This window comes from Solea solea, chromosome 10, assembly GCF_958295425.1.
Source record: "Solea solea chromosome 10, fSolSol10.1, whole genome shotgun sequence".
NCBI lineage: Eukaryota > Metazoa > Chordata > Actinopteri > Pleuronectiformes > Soleidae > Solea > Solea solea.
The window spans coordinates 26,181,079-26,198,800 of NC_081143.1; the positions used below are offsets into that span (position 1 = coordinate 26,181,079).

The 17,722-nt window shown below is 40.3% G+C and overlaps 1 protein-coding gene across 1 annotated transcript in view; it reads right to left on the bottom strand.

The window, feature by feature from the left end:
- The window catches only part of LOC131467583 (protein phosphatase 1 regulatory subunit 29-like), a 228,848-nt gene that overhangs the window by 165,064 nt on the left and 46,062 nt on the right, over positions 1-17,722 (bottom strand). The window lies entirely within an intron of this gene.

Consider the following 17,722-nt stretch of genomic DNA (forward strand, 5'->3'; position numbering starts at 1 on the left):
GGCCCTTTTCCTGCCGCGATGGTGCTGAAGAAAGAGTGAGTGAGTGGAACTATGTTATTCATAGCAATTAGAGTAAAACCCTGTGTAAAAAAAAAAAAAATAGCAGCCGCTCCACAGACTCCCCCTGTGTGAGCAATAGTGACGTATAACACGCTGCAAATCGCTGATGCAGCCGTCACACACTGCACATGCATCTATCGTGGACTGTAGTCTGTGACTGCACCACGTTTTTGAGTGGATTTATTAGCGCAGCACCATTTAGAGTGAAGTTTAATTTCACTTCTGTTGGCGTAGAACACCAGGAGACGTCAACTTTCCCCCTCCAGCTCTTTTAATAAGTATATAATGATATATTACACACGTAGTGCTTTTAATACCACCCTGGCCAAATTCAGCACTTTTACACAAGAGTAAGTAAACTGGATTTAGGTGAGTATTGGGGACTGACAGAGAAGTTTTGTGGGGGCTGAAATTGAAGCTGTGCTATCGTAAATGGCTTTAAGGCGCGAGGGCCTCTTAGCTTGGCCATGTAACAGGCAGATAATGGATCCTGGTGGATTCCAAGGCACGTATTTGGAGAGAGAGCACAACATCGTCCAGGTATCACACAGAACAGACATCCAGCTCTGCTCCTGAGGACACTGTTTACCCCACTGTGTGCATGTGCCTCTAATTCATGTGAACTGATTCACACACGACTGAACAACAGTGCAGCTGTTGCATTAATCCCACTGATTATGCTTCAAGTTAATTATACTTAGTTCCTGGATTATCATTGACTTGTGTTGGACCTGCTGTGGCAAATTTACTGCGTTTTCTATCTTTTTGTATTTTCCTGTTGTTTTACAGCAAATCATTGCTCTACTGCCGCACACCGCTGTGTCCGTCACGGTTTGGTCTCTTGAAATAAACAGTTCAAACAGCCGTAAAAAAAATGCTTTTACTGATTTCTATTTACATTCTGACTGTCTATGCACAGTGAAGGATGCAACATGTGATTTTTGGATTATATCGGATTGACCCAGTGATTTCGACTAATATCGGACCGATCCCAATTCCCATCCGCATTAAAAAAAAAACCTGTATATTATTTTAGTAAAGTGGCTGCACATCTGCTGGTTGTGTAAATATTTCACAAGAATTCAGTGATATCACACGTATCACAAAATGTGTGATGTTTTTCTAACCCCCCCGACCTTTCACTGGTCTTCTGATTTACCACTCAGACCCTGCAGCCTGTGACAATGTGTTGCATTGGGTTGCATCACGCTGACGTCCTCTCGCTCTTAAAGAGCCCCCTAAGTCTGGCAGCAGCATGTTGAGATTCCGTTAACTGTGGACACTGGCCTCACACACAGTCTTGTATAAAGTACTTGAAAGCGATATATTTGAGCAAAAGTACAAGTATCTTACCACAAAATGACTTTGGTAGAAGTTGAAGTGGAATTTTTGTTTGTACTGTAAAACATAATTGCTAACAGCAGAATATAAATTCAATAAAAACGCCATAAATGTTCCTCTGTACTCACTGGCAGTTTTATCCCCACATGCTAACATGGTCAAACACAGTAAAGAGCAGTGTAGGGCTTTTATTTTCTTATTATACAAGACTGAAGGAAGTGTCAAAGTCACTTCCTTTAGTCTTGTATAAAGTACTTGAAAGCGATACTTCAAAAGTACAAGAATCTTACCAGAAAATTACTTTGGTAGAAATGAAAGTCACTTTTTAGAATATTACTTGAGTAAAAGTCTTGAAGTACCTGATATTTACTTTACTTAAAAGTAAAAGTAAGTTTAACCGCGAAAACTGCGGCTAACAGCTGAGCGGCTAACAGCTGGTGCTGCTAAAAATAGCTAGCGGCTACAAACGGGAATTACGTCACCAACTCAACTTTTATTTTGTAGTAACGAAGATGGTTAAGGGAAATGTATCGGAGTAAAAGTACACATTTTATTTAGGAAATGTAGTGGATTGAAAGTACTGCAAGTATTTGTACTTTGTTACATTACAACACTGCTCACACAGAACTTTTAATCACTGTATCTCAGTGTCAGTCATCACTCTTCACGGAGCTGTGAAGTTACACTGGATGTTGTGCAGAATGTGGGAGAACTGCCTTTGATGTCCATATAAATAGAACCGTGAAAACGCCAAAAATAGCAACAAAAAACAACTATAAAAGTGTTCTATTCTCGTATACTACTTCCTACCACAACTTTTCCTCCCGCTATAATACACACATACACACACACAGTGTTTGTCTAAACATAAATCACATGCCAACTCAGATGGGCCACCTGGGGACACATTGGACAGTTGTGATGGAAAGAGGAATGGAATCCACCTTTTGGGCCATTTCTCTTGTGTGTGTGTGTGTGTGTGTTTACAGTGTGTATCAGTCCACTCCAGTGTGTGTTCACTGTAAATAATAATAAACAAACATCAGCTAAATGTAAATGTGATATATGTATTTGTGACTACATGCATGTGGGCCCCCGGGAAGAAGTGTCAGCACAAAGTGAGTGTGTGTGTGTGTGTGTGTGTGTGTGTGTTTTATGTGTAGGGTTTTCAGGTGGGTGCAGCATATGCTGACTCTATTATGTGCTCGCACTAGGGGAGTTAGTTGTGTGCTGCTGGTGGCAGTGATGGTGTGGGAGTGCAGCTGCATAGAAATGTGGTACAGTTCACACAACAGTAACAACATGGTAAAAGAAAAATTGTATTTGGGAGTTCATATTATGGTTAATCCAATGTATTCTTCATGCAATTTCCTTCTGGTAAGAGTGAAATAGTGTGTTAATAAGGAGATGATGTTACAGTTACATGTAAAAAATTGAACATGGAAATACTTGCTGGGGCAATAAAGTCCAATAAATTGATGAGAAACCTACATCATCTACTGGTGCTTTATTATTCTGCTGTTTCATTTTACACTTATTATTATTATTTTTATTATTATTATTATCATCATTATTATTTTGTATGACTTGCCACAATTTTCTTTAATCCTTTTTAAGTTACTTTTATAAAATATCCAGTACATTAACTGTTGATAAAATAAAGTAATAACACATGAGTTATTGAGTTGTCGCACACACACAAACTATGTAGGTTTTATGTTTTGTATACTAGTAAAATGTGGCCAGATTAATGTGAGAATGGATAATATTTTTCTTATTTTAAGTCTGTTACTTTATACATTTTCAGAATCTCAAGCTTAAACACACACAAGCAACATGAGCTCAAACACAAATATACACACGCAAAGCGAAATACTATACATGTGTTTTGAAATACATGAAAAACACAAATCCAACCACTTTTTGACCTTGAGTGCATTTCTTAGTTTAACTTTTTTCCACTTGGAGTTGGATTAAATTTGACCTGTTTTTCTTTTCTTTTTGCAGATCTTTTTGTTATTATTGACAGAAACACAGTGAAGAGCTTTTATTTTCTTTAAAGGAAGTAAATTTAATGTTTTTTTTGTCAATTTTCCACTGTCTGATGATCACATGACACATGTACCTCTGAAAATGAGTAAAAAAGTGTTTATTTTTTGGGTGAAGTGGCCCCTAAACTCTTTTACTTGCCTTGGGGCAGTCAATGACCATCCATGGCACTTGTTGGGATGGTGTGTGCCGGGCATACTCGTTTATGTCAGTAGGGTTTTGAAAGTGAAGCCAATTGAGAAGTGCTTATATAACTTCTCTTGAATGGCCATCGGGGGGGAAACTAGACTGGCTGCGAAAAGAAGTGATTTTCTATGCAGGTCTATGAGGAGATGAGCCTATTTCTCACCACATGTCCGACACAAATGTTTTCTTAAGGAGCTCATGGTGTCGATAATTGCTTGAGTCGATGATCTGACTGACAGCAGCGGCTGTGAGCAAACTGGATATTGCTATTGTAAATTGTGTTTAACATGCTGTTCCAGAGCATACTTGATCAACCAAGTATAACATAACCAACATAAACAACCATTCTCTAGAGCAGGGGCCTCAAAAGTCTGGTCAGGGAGGGAAAAAAAGTCCAACAGTTCAGGAAAAATTAGCTGTTAAGTGATTAAAAATTTGAACGTATGTCTAAAAGTGTTTGTTTTGATATATAATTCACACAAAAAAAACATATTTATGATCCAAAATGAATCTGTAAATAACAAAAACTGACTTAAGACAGCGTTCAAATGATTAAATGTTGTTATTATTATGAAAATATTGTTCACTGTTGCTCAGTTTGGGCCAGTTTTCATTGTAATTTCAAAATATGTTTCGGGCCGCAAGACATCAACTGTGGGGCCGCGAGTTTGAGACCCCTGCTCTAGAGTGTCCAGTTGACCTCTGCATGGTTTTGGACTGTGGTAAGTACCCATACAAAAAAACCCTCGCACACATGGGGAGAAGTCCTTGTTCTGACCAGGGTCATCTGGCCCATACATTTTATATAAAACCATTAAATTCAGTGAAAAAATATGAGAAGATAAATGTGTGAGTCCGACAACACACACACATACACATTATGATGTGTTATGATCCTCCTCGTTGCCCTGACAGTTCACTGACCTCCAGGTAAACAACCAAGACACGGCCAGCAACAATCAGCCAACAGCACATTATTTATCCTCTCAGTCCTGGCATGACAAGCATGGCGCGAGGCTGCAGTCGGTGAGTCAACACACTGTGACCGACGGGCACTGATGGACAACACGGCCAGCACTGGCACTGTTTGGACTGGCACTCGCAGCAGGGTCAGAGGTCAGGGGAGGTTAATCAGCACACTTCACAGAAACACAAAAACACGCCAATTCAATCACGGGAACGTCTTCATGTGCGTTTTCTTATGCTTTATTAATGATTATGATCATTTAAAACTAAAAATTTAAATTTTAAATTAAAAATGTTTCTATAGTGATACTTTTTAGTCAGATTTCTGGCATTGATAACAGTGATAAATGCATATGTAACACATTTTAATTAATCTAATAGACTATACAATCGTGTAAACAGTATTGAGGGTGTATTCACTTGTATGTACTGCAGTTCACGCGAGGGCTGGGCAATAATTAAATAACGTCGTACAACATCATAACATAAATAATTAAATATTTAACCTCAGTGTTTGTTCTTTGTCCAACAAAGACATTTGAAACCACAAAATGTAATCTTTGTACTTTGTGCAGAGAAATGTGGAAGCATTTTATACAAAAAAAAACAAAGGCTAATGGAAACAAAGCAAGTATCACTTTATTCCTCATTATTTATCTATTGTTCTATCTATTTAAAAGGGGACATCTACGCTTTATAGAAACAAATGGAGGACTCCAATCGCTCCTCCCTTTATCAAGAGAGTCAGGAAACTACGGTGTCCTTCATAGACCAGAAAGGACGTAATTTTTCTATATTTGCATTCAAATATTGTAGAAACATGGCAGCACAAAAATGTATGTAATTAGATTTGTGTCAATATTTTCAAACAACAATATCGATTTAATCATCAATCAACTCCATTGAGCTGTCACTCCAAAACTCTGGAGCCAATCAGCAGGCAGCTTCTTAAGGCCCCGCCCATGGTCCGAATCGCAAACAAAAAACAAGTGTATTTTTCAAACAATAACATTAATATTTTTGAATGAATCAATTGATATTTTATTTGCTTATTAACAAATGTTGTTTGAAAATATTGACACAAATCTAATTCCGTAAAAAATGTAGCACGAGTCTCTGTAAAGCGTCACTCACGTCTTTGCACTCGTTTCTCAGTAACCTGACCGTCTGTAAATGTTTTGATGAGTGGAAACAGATTTTCTAAATAAATACACACTGTAGATTGTGGAGGAGCCATAATCACAGTGAGGCGATTCAGACGCTAATGAAATTTCACAGTCGACCAGATATCAGTGTTCCAGGTCCACGCGCTGACATACACAAGAGAACTGAGAGTCAGCGCCAGCGTCACAACACAGTTATTTACAGCGCGTGCACTGTAGGGCAGGGAAATATATGGCGGCGTTCAACAAGTGAGGTCCTGCACTGCATTCTCATAAATCCCAGCCCACATCCTGTGTGCATTTGTGTGTTATTGGATTTTGACCTTTGAAGAGTCAGACGCAGGAAACCACATGAGCAGGATAAAGGGAACAAAATGTGTTCACTTAGTGCAGAAAGGGGTCAGTACACAGGCAGCGAGCCAACACTGAAGAAGTTAGACGCTTTTTTTGTTGAACTATTATTCTGCTTTGTTGTTGCTTTTCTTACACTCGGTTTTTACTTCTCGTGTGGTTTTCAGTTTGTTGTTTGTTGTTTTATTTTGAAGTTTTTCCTTGTGTGTGTACTTTGTCCAGTTGTGCTTGCCCCGATTGTCTAATGTGTTGTTTGTCTTGCCTGTGTTTGATTGTCCACGTCTCCCTAGTGTATTTAGTCTATGTGCGCCCCAGTGTCAGTAGTTGTGTTTCCATTACAGTTTTATTTGCAAAATTAAAGCGATATTTTGACAAAGTACTTGCAGGTGTTTCCGTTGAAGGGTGTTTTGAGTATGAGCGTATATAGTCCCTTTTCCACCTGTGGTCCCAGCTCGCCTCGCCTCGAGTTTAGGTTGTGTTTCCACTCCAACATAGTACCTCCTCAACGTGGGCGGAGTCATCACTGCACGGCTGCATGAAACTGCGGTGACTTTGTTTTACATACGACACAAACAAACGAGTGACTATCTTATTGTATATAGTGTATAGTACAGTTTTGGCTCACTGTTTTTAATTTAATTTTTAATTTTAATTTCTTTTTTTTTGTTTTTGGATCATGATTGTATTGTATTTTATTTGCATTTTTGATTTATTTGTACCACTGCTACAATGACCAAATTTCCCCTCTGGGATAAATAAAGTTATCTATCTATCTATCTATCTATCTATCTATCTATCTATCTATCTATCTATCTATCTAGTGACTTGCAAAGCAGTTGTCTTCAGTGTAACTGAAACATGAGAATCCTCCATGACTGGAGCACAGATTATGTCTGACACAGTCACTGGACTCACTAAATACACCAGACTCCTCTGTTAAATATTGAGATTTTAGACATTTTCCTGGTAATTGTTGGAGATTAACCCACGTTTTTTAGGATTGTTACGTCTTTTTAACTCATCTACAGTTCAGCATTGTTCGGCTTGATTCTTGTGTCGGACGTCTTGCTCATGACTCTTCCTGTGACGGCACACTGACCAAACAGTGGCCGGCAGTCTGACGACGCCATGCATAGTACCAGATGCTGTCACTTGTGGAAACACGGAATAACCGAATAGCCCTACACTTATTTTAAAATTACAATGAAAACTGGCCCAAACTGAGCAACAGTGAACAATAGAATAAACGCGGAGTAATCCGACGATGGATTGACACATGGAGGACACAGCCTTGACTATTGAGACACTAATGTGTGTTCATTTGCTTTCAGTGACAGCGTTGTGTTCACTGGCTACCTGTCAATTTGTGACGCCTTTGGAAATCATTTTCCAATACATTTTCTGATATTGGAGGAACTTGTCGCCTGCTTTATGTAGCATAGATGTACTTGTTATATTGTTGTTGTTGTTTATTCACCACTGCTATAGCCGTCTGATTCATAACAAACCTGCACTCCTGCTCTCCCAAACACAATGAGCAGCCACTGACCCCAATTTTATTGCTCACAGTTAAGAGAAAAGAAAGCACTGCACACAGAGAAGATGGATTTTTTTTCTCCAAGACGGATGAGCCGCCGTTTGTGTACACCTGGGTCACAAAAGGCAGTAAATGTTTTATTGTATTGGACAATATGAAGAGAGAAAGTTAGTGCGACAGACCAGAGTTTAGCAAGACACCAATAATGTTTTGTAGAGGCCACCATCACGTCCATAAATGTACTTGTCACTTCCATTTTCCACTTTCTACATCCCACCTGCCAACGTTGAGGATTAAAAAAACAACATGATATGAACTATTTGAGTAGAAAGGGTCAGTAAGGCCATTCATTCAAAATAATATACTATTTTGTTAATGCTTGAGTTACAAGCAAGTGCTGTGATTTCAAATGCTAATTATTTATTGCCATAGAAATGTGTCCCTGTACTTTATTTTATTCCTAAAACTTAGCAGACACAGGGTTTAAATTGAGGCCAATTGTATAATAATAATAATAATAATAACAATAATAATAATAGTTTTTACTTCCTTCAGTTGAGTCAAAGTAAACTTCACTCTCATATCGTCACCCAGAATGAAACTGCATTCCTTCTTCTACCACCGTGAGCAATCGATTCAAATGTGCGGTGATAAATTAGGAGATGGCACACGATATCTACCGTGTTTTAAATGAAAATCAATAAATGCACATTAATGTTGAAGGCTAAGAGACAACTATTTGGCTCACACTTGTCATTGTGATGTTAAAAAACAAATTTAATTTACACCATCTGTGCGTAAACTATAAGGCTCGCTGTCAGTTTTCCAGCTTTTAGCGGGAAAAAATGGCAACTTCATTTATGGCATAAAGCACCTGCATGCACCGTTTCTGATAAAGCGTCGCTACATCTTTACCAGCATCCTGCTTCTGCTGCATCTTCATGGCAGTCGGCAAACAATAATACACCTGGAAAGTTGCCTGTTGCACTTTTAAGTACTTATTCTACCTCGTCCTTGAATGCTTCCACGTGAGTAAACTTCCATTACTGCTATTCCTACTTAAGTATAAGCTCAGAGAATGTCTTCCACCATTGAAAATGTGAAACAACTCAATTTGTCCAAAGCAGATGCCCCATTTTACCCATAAAACCACCTCTAATATGTCCCTGTGGTCCTATTTTGTGTGATGTGATATTCCATAACCCTATGCCACAAGGCAATGGATTGTGCTCCATCCAGCCAAGGAGCATGGGGACTTTTACTGCTTAGCAACAAGCCTCATTCCGAAAAAAAAGTAAAACATATCTCAGAGAATCACCACTTTCCTCAGTGTCACGACTTTCTTCGATGTATAGCTTTAGGCCACAGCAGCGGCTCAGAGTGAGGTCAGTGCTGTATGAAGCCAATCAGACCGAACCAAAGCCTTTACTTTATCTTTTACAAAATCTTTCACTAAACCTTACATGCTTTCACGACAGAGCCCTGCTGCACTCACAACGTCCATGTTTAAAATTCACAGTGCCTACCACGGATGAAAAATGCCAGAACATGGGGGTGGGAAAACAAAGCAATAAACTGAGGGGATAAACAAAGAGAGGAGGAGCAGAGAGATTATGATTCATGGGAAAGGTAAAAGGCTGAGCATGAAGACATGGCTGGATTATTGAGGGTTTTTTTTTTGTTCATAGCACAAAAACAGTTGTGCATCGTTAGAAGCATAGGGAACAAGAGTCCAGTTCCATTGGGAGCCATGATGGGGGATGATTTTTGTTCCTGCAGAACTCAAAGACACATTAGAATTAGCTGACGAGCCTGATAGATGAAAGATGAACGGAACTCTTGATGTAGTAGAGACAGTTTTTAGAGAAACTGTTTTCAATTAGGCAGTTGTTAGCACTGTTTTCCTACTGAAGGGATGTCTCTCTCTTTTCTCTGAACTTTCCCTTGATTGGTCAGTCTCCAATCATGGGCCAGATTTACCTAAGGCCGGATTTGTACATTATGCTGAAGGGCTATATGGAATAACTGCTCAATCGTGGCCAAAATAGATTTCTTATTCTAGCTTTAAAGCTTAAAAAAAAGGTGGTGTTGTTACAGCTACAAATTAAAATGTCTTGTGTGAAAAGGTTCTATTGCTTTTCAGCTATACGGCTTGTCAAACCTGTGGGTTGACTGTATAATTTCATACTGCCACGTCGGTGATTAGACATGCTCCAGTTTGTGATTCAGCTTCAGTCAGTTCCTCCTTCTCCTCGTCTTATTTCACTTCCTTGAACTCTCCGCCGTCCCTCCCTGCCTCCTCCTTTCATATCCAGCATATTTCTATGCTAATCTGTCACCTCATCTGCCATAAGACAGAGTTGGACTGATTATAATGGCGGTGTAATTAGCTGATTAGCGATGGAGAGCACTTGTTAAGGATGCTAGCCAGACGGAGAGGACACTTGATTGGATAATTATAATCGTGTGTGTGTTGGAATACTGGCAGGAAGTAATTCCACCATGAGAATCTGCAAACACGTGTCTGCCAAGAAAGCAAGGTTGCAAGTATGTACGCTTTGTACTGTATAGCTGTGGTACTGCATTTTGTAGAGATCTACCAAACCACAGTGCAGGCTGCAAAGATGCATCCTTAAGACAATACAGCGCCCCAATAACTGGATGTAAGATGCAGGAAGGTATGATGTTCATGGAACACCATAACCAAGTGGTTAGCATAAGCTGTGTCTCAATTGAGGGGCTGCCTCCTTTGGAGGAAACTATCTATATGTAGATCAAGGTCTACAAAATATATCCACATCCCGTTACTGCTGTCTCCCAGCAGAAGAGCTGGACCTTGATAAATAGTACATAATCGAACATGTAAACAAAACAAATCAAGGCCATTTGCGTATTTCTATCTGTACTATTAACTATGTAGCCTGGTACTTTAACATACTGTCATCCTCTCCCTGGAAAGCATTTGTCTTTGGACACGCAATCAACTCTGGGATAGGTTTTGCTGAAACATATCCACCTTATCGGTCCTTGGTTTGCGTGTGGATGGAAAGACACATCCCGGCTTCGGAGTATGATATTTGATAAATGCACCTTTCTAATGGGGGAGCATCTAAACTGAGACTAAGCTACAGTGTACAGGTACATCTGTGTTGTGTAATGCAGGAGGTCCTGAGGCCAAAATATTAGACACCTCCAAATGCCGTCCAGATCCACTCCACAGGGGTATGCAAGTGATAGCTAACCAACCAGATATCGTGGCAGGACCATTGACTATGTAGCCTGATATTTTAACATACTGTCATTCTCTCCTTGGAAAGTCTTTAGTGCACGTAATAAACTCTGAAAAGTATCCACCTTATGGGTCCTTGGTTTGCGTTGGGATGGAAAAACACATCCCGGCTGCATTTGAAAGACCCTTCAGAGCATGATATTTGTGTTGGTCCCAAGGTCCAAAAAATGGAAGACACCTTCTAAAGGATGTCCAGATCCACTAATCCAGAATGATATGGAAGTGATAGCTAACCAACCAGATATCGTGGTAGTGTAGCCTAACACAAGAAGTTACGAAAAATACCATGTGCTGAAAGAGGACCTAGAAAAGATGTGGACAGTGAAGGCAACACCGGTGCCAGTGATAAAGAGCACTAGAGGCTCTAACCACCAGTCTATAGGAGAGCGTCTCTAATAGATATTCCAGAAGGTCCGTCGAGAAGAACACAGACTGAGCAAGAGCTTTCTACTACACAGACTCACGGGGAGGGTGCAGGCTTGAAGGAAAAAACATGCAATAGCCTGGGGCAGTACAACAACTAATTCAGAATTATATAAATACATCCTTATTTGATAGAGTTCTAGTGTCAGCGATGATGTAAACAAGTGATAAACTAACTGGAAAGAAAATGGAGACAGACAAAAAGGGGATGTTTACAGTACAAACTGCGTGTTTGCACAGGGAAACAAAAATGTAATCCCTGAAACATTAATTCTTTGGCTTAGAAATCCATCAAACGAGGATATAACGATGTCTGAAAAGTTCTGAAGCGGTGCTGAAGGCTTGCTCGTGCTCAACAACGTTTCTGCTGTGAGGTTTTCTGGCAGAAATATTGGCTTTAGACTGCAATAACTTAATAGAATTGAATCAAATGTATGTCTAGTGAGTGCACTGCAGGCTCCAGGATGCTGTTCGAAAGACAGGAGCGTATTCTTTGTGTGCCTTGAGATTATGCATGTTTATGATTTGGCACAATACAAATAATATTTCATTGAATTGAAACTGGTTTCCATAGAGTTAGTTTATTATAAATATATGCGCTATTAGCTGCTATAAATAGGTGCTGGAATGTAGCCGACGCGGAACCTTCATCTGTATGAAGTTGGCATTGACATCATTACAAAGGAGAAGTCATTTCAAATGGATGAAGGAAGTCTTTGTGTTCGTCTGTTAGCTGTGAGTGTTCTTTCTTTAGTATAAATTAATCATATAAAAGAACGAGCTTGAACAGAATCAATGGATTATAGTTATTTAAGGGAGGTACAAATTTCCCCCCATAGACTTATTACTTGTGCTAATAGTCCTGAGGAAATTAGTTCAAGTGTGAGATGCTCGTCTTTAGATGAGGACAGTTTGTAATAGGAACGGTAAGAATGCTTTTTGCCTGGAAGTCACTTGAAGAATTACCTAATTCTCACTGACTCATCGTTGCCTCCTCTTCCTCTCCAACACACTTCAAATATGCTGAGGTGGGAAAATATTGCTTTGGAGTAAAGCTAAATTTATCCATCTCCTTTCTTAAAAGGAAATTCAAAAATCATGACACTTTTTATTACTCCGATCCCATAAGAGCATCTGCTTAATGCCTAAAATGTAACTGATGGCGTAAGAGCTGTTTAAAAATGTGCTTCTCACACTGTGTTTCTGTAGCTGGGAGAAAAATAGAATAAAAAATAGATATGAATACTTTAAATAATTAAATGATCAGTGGGCATGTATGTGATAGACGTGCCAGTATAAACCTGTACAACATGAACCCAGAGTGCATCCTGTTAAGTGGGAATGTGTTTGCTGTCACTTGGAATATCTTCTGTATTAAACCCAACGGGCGACACACTGCGCTGTTACACACTGGAGAGTGAACTGCTGTTTGACCAGCGCCACCTTGTTTTCTGAAACTCATTTTCTGGACTTCTGGTGTAGAATGTGAAGTCGAAGAATCACTCCGAAGATGAAAATAAGTCAATTTAGGGGTGCAAAAGATAGCAGATGTTGGTGACAGATATTGATGAAATAATGTGTTGCTGATGAATTGACAATGAATAATTGTCAATTATGTCATTGTGCATCTTTTTCATGCTGTGGAGCATGAACAGCTATGTTTGTGTCTCGCTTTTTATAAATGGTTTCTATTTATATTGCAGTTTTCTAGTCTTGATGACCACTCAAAGCTGCTTTGCACTTGTTTTGCCATTCACCCATTCACGCACACTGTCATGCATATTCAGTCTCAGTGTGTGTGTGTGTGCGCATCAAATCATTTTAAAAGCACAGATGGTTCAGAACAAAAGGTATTTTCTTAGTAAAGAAACCTTGCAGCCTGCAAGGCCACTCTATCTGAAGCTTCGAGGAAGTAACCCGTTTTCAAAACAATGGACTCAAGTGGTTCACGGAAGCTTAAATTTGCCGCATGGTTAAGTGTTTTGCCTCAGGACACATCGGCACGTAGACTAGCGTGCATCAACTTTGTTAGCGTCACTAAATCTGCCGCTAACTCCACCGCTCTAGTGAATTGTCCGTTAATTGCCATCTATGCTGTGGAATCTCACGTACTTTCACAAGCCACTTTTCAGCTGCTTTTGTGTTGCAACTGTCTCCTCGGGAGGACAGTTGTGTCCTCCATTGTCACAGCAAACGTCCTAAAGTCGACATGGACGCAGACCAAGCTGCACTCACAGCACCCTCTGCTGGACAATTAATTCCTTGTTTTTTAGATCAATTACTTTAAACTATCTGCTGTACTTCTAGACTGTATGTTGAACTCAAACAGGTTCATAATCGGTTAGCCGATTAGTTGATTAAATTGATTAAGTTGCCGTATGTGCACAGGCCAAGCTAGCCTGGCAAAGATGGAGGGCTGAAAGCAGAAAGCGAGCAAGGAATTTGCACAAATATTTGTGTGGTTCATGCAAATGGTTGCATGTTTATATGAACAGCACTAGCATTAGGCACGTGTGATTATTTGCGAGTATTTGATCCTGGGGCCAAACACTGTACAAACTGACAAGTAGGCCCCCTTTACACCTGGAATTAGAATCTGTTTTCTATGATCAGATCACCACATGCGTTTACACCTGGTATTGACACATGATGCGACATCAAGATATGATCACAGTCCGTGCTATACTAAAACACATTTTAATGCCAGGTGTGAAGATGGGCGTAGAGTCAAGGACTTCACTCTCCAGACCCAGATATTACACCCACTATTTATGATCAAACCAGTCCACAATCTTTCTCTATCCACTGGTAAGTGCTTTATGTGACCTGAGGAAGTGAAGACATTTCTGTGAAAGCCTCAAACTTACCAGTAAAAATCCAACCCCTGCCATTTTTTTTTTTTGCTTTGTTCCCTGTCCTCAAAACCATCACTCATACATTGTAGGAAAGTCACAGGCATCGAGTCATTTTTCACGATGAAACAAAAGAAGCCATTTCCCTGAACCAAAGCCTCCCACTCTACATTCATAATGATGGATTACGGCACCAGACTGATGAGGATGGCCGTCTGAAGGGTATTTAGAGGCATTTCAAACTAAATGGGATCCTGTGAGCAGCTGAGGGTGTTTTGATTCTGAAACAGACAGTTAATAAACTACTGCGGGCATCAAGAAACAGTCGAAACAGACTGTTCGCCCAGATGCACAGTGGCATCACTTTCTGTCTCTGTCAAGGGGAGGAGCTATTGTGATTTCTGACAACCCGATGTATTATTTTCTTATTTAACAATGCTAACACCAAGACCCTGTACCCCCAGGATCATTAGGTATTTGCCGTCACTTGTCCAAATCACATGTGCACACACGCAAACAAACACACTGCGATTACCCCGAGAGATGAAAAGCCAATAGCACCAGAGGGGATTCTTTCATCCTCGTACCGCCCCCCCCCCCCGAAGCTCTGACGTGGAATCACATCCACAGCCTGTGGAATGAAATTGAAATACTGACCTGGCAGCACGAGAATGTGCAACTCCAGTGTTTCTCCGTTTGACTGGGGGATGATTAACCTCGAGAAGGGAGGAGCTGTTGGGTCATGGACAACGAGCTTGTGTGTACAGGGCTCAGAAGGTGCAGAGCACTATGTACATTGATTTATTCACACAGCATACATTGAATCTCATCACTGTGTTTGCTTTGTCCTCTCTTTGAGACGCATGCATGCATAGACACAAATATACACTGGGACTAGTCCCAGAGGTACTTGTTATTTTCTGTTTAAAGCTCATACAAATACGCATATTATGCTGCAGCAGATTACATGGGTCTAAACATACAAGCAGATATTTGCTTCTATCCATACATCCATTAGATATACTGTACACTGCAGGTTTCTAGGCCGGAGGCAATCCCAGCTGCATCTGAGTGTGACAGGTAAACTTCAAACTGGATGCAAGTCCATCACAGGGCATTTAGAGTCACCAGATAGCCTCTAGCCTCGTTCACACTACAGGTTCTCAACTCAACTTTAAGTCACAACAACGGCCTCCAATTAATACTAACACACTACAGCAGACTGGCACATGCAGACACTATGAATTGGACTTTTTTCAAAGACGTCATTAGAGCAGCAGTTGTTTTTCTAGCTCGTTGCAGAGTCTAATCTGCCAACCATGAGACCAGGATTTAAAGGAGTTTCAAAGCAGTTTAGCATGGAGACAAAAATAAAGCAGCAATACATCATTAAATAATGCAGATTTCTTGAAGAAATGTTCAGTGGTCACTCTCGGCAGAAACTTCTCTTGATGAAACATCATGCAGTTTGTTGCTGGTCGCCCACAATATCTGCTACTGAGAAAACGGAAGACAAAAAGTCACGTAGCATGAGTTTGGACTGCGGCAGGAAGTCAGGGTCTCCCAACTGCCAAAGCTGGCCATTATGTGTGCAGCTAAACAGTCGGTCCACGGGTTTGATTTGTGTTGGCGTCACCTAAATGGCAGAACCATAAATGGAAAATAGAATTAAAAGGGCACTGTTAAGCCCTGTGTTCCCAAGCATTCAGCAATCATCATTTTTCCACAGTATCTTTGCTTGTTATTAAAAAAAAGGTGATTTTTTATTTCCTTGAGAGTATGATGAGAGTTCACCACATCACCTCGAAAACGAAGTACCTACTGTTTCCCTTTGTAACAGTTGAAGAGAATGTGACTGGTGCCACGGTCGATTAAAAAGATGAAGCAGGTAAACAGACATCAATATTTTTTGCAAATCATTTGCATGATTTTGGACCTGGATGAGCGCTGATTGCAAAAATTGATTAGGTTGCCACTCTGTGCAAACCTGTTTATATCCACACACACGGATTCACACTCCTGAAGAAATGTTTGCTCGAGACCAGACATCAAACATGCCACAATGTAAAATCACATCCAGAGTTGCATATTTGCATAATGCTGTTGCATATTTTATTTGAAAATGCTTCTCTCTCTTTTTCTCTCTCTCTTCAAACACTCACTTAATATTCGCCTATGTCTCTCTGCCAGATGGCTCCATTGGGCGACAGACACAGCATAAGGCAAACCCACGCTGTTCTCTTTCCAAATATTTGACCATGTCATTGCTCATTTTCAATGTGTCTCACACAGTTTGCACCTGTCGTCCTGTGACGACGTTCTCCTCAGTTTACTAAAACTACAGTCCCCATCCTCCTCGTCCTCCTCATTTTACGTCAATTGATGGCACACCCCTCTCAATCCAGGCTGTCTCTCAATCTCCCACCCTTGTATTTATTCCTCCATCCTCTGTTTCTCGGTTTTTCCTTATCTAGATCCTTCCCCTTGTTTCATCTCATCGTTTTCTATAATGCATCTACAGCCTTCCCCCTCTGTCTCAATCTCCTCTCCTGCTACTTCCCTTTTTTCATCCCAATCGCTCTTTGCTATTCTCCGCCCCCTTTTTATATCAGCCTCAGATGTGTTGAGTGACTACGTGATGTGACACAGTCATTTGCACACTTCTGCTTTTTATCGTCCCTGAGGGAAATGGTGCTACATGACCGTGGCAAGAACCAAGGCCGGGCAGGCAGGCAATGGAGTGTGTTTCACCAGAGGTTTCACTAATCTCAAGATCCGCGGGGCAAATTCAGTCGGACAAACTCCCACTCTTTTTCCCTTACTACCATTTCTTTTTTTAACATGAAGATAAAGAGTAAACCTGGTAAACAAGCTGCTTTTTTTAAGGAATCAGAGTCCACGTAATAGCAACTCTGCAAAGGAACAATGTGAAAGAAAGATTACAGTTCCACCCTTTTCCCTTTTATATACAGCTGCACACAGCAGATGGTTAAATTGGACATAACAGCAACTGGTTGTACGATTTCTAATCAAATAAACCAACCAAGGTGCAGAGCAATTTTAAAACCAAGGAAATACAAAAAGGGGATCCAAAATGAAGTCCAAATTTATGTCATTCAGAGGTAAACAATGATAACAATTTCCACCTGTTGATGGACACCGCTTCAGATTAGATCAATTTAGAACCACTTTGCTGTGACCAAAAGACAAGGAACATCTTGTACAGCAAGGGTAACATCAGTAGAGAGGAAGACCTCATGACAAAACTATAAACAAACATGACTTCCTGAGGCTACAGTATCTTGTGCCCGTACAAGTGCAGCAACTTTTCCAGTTATACCTTGGAACACCAACACATCATTTCTGTGTAGACCAACCTGACACGCCATCTCTATCTTCCAGCTCAAGTTGCTGTATTTAGATTGACATCATGTGGGCTAGGGTCACACAGAAGTGAGTGTATAGTAAATGGTTGTTGGTCACCATATATTTGCCCTGCGATGGG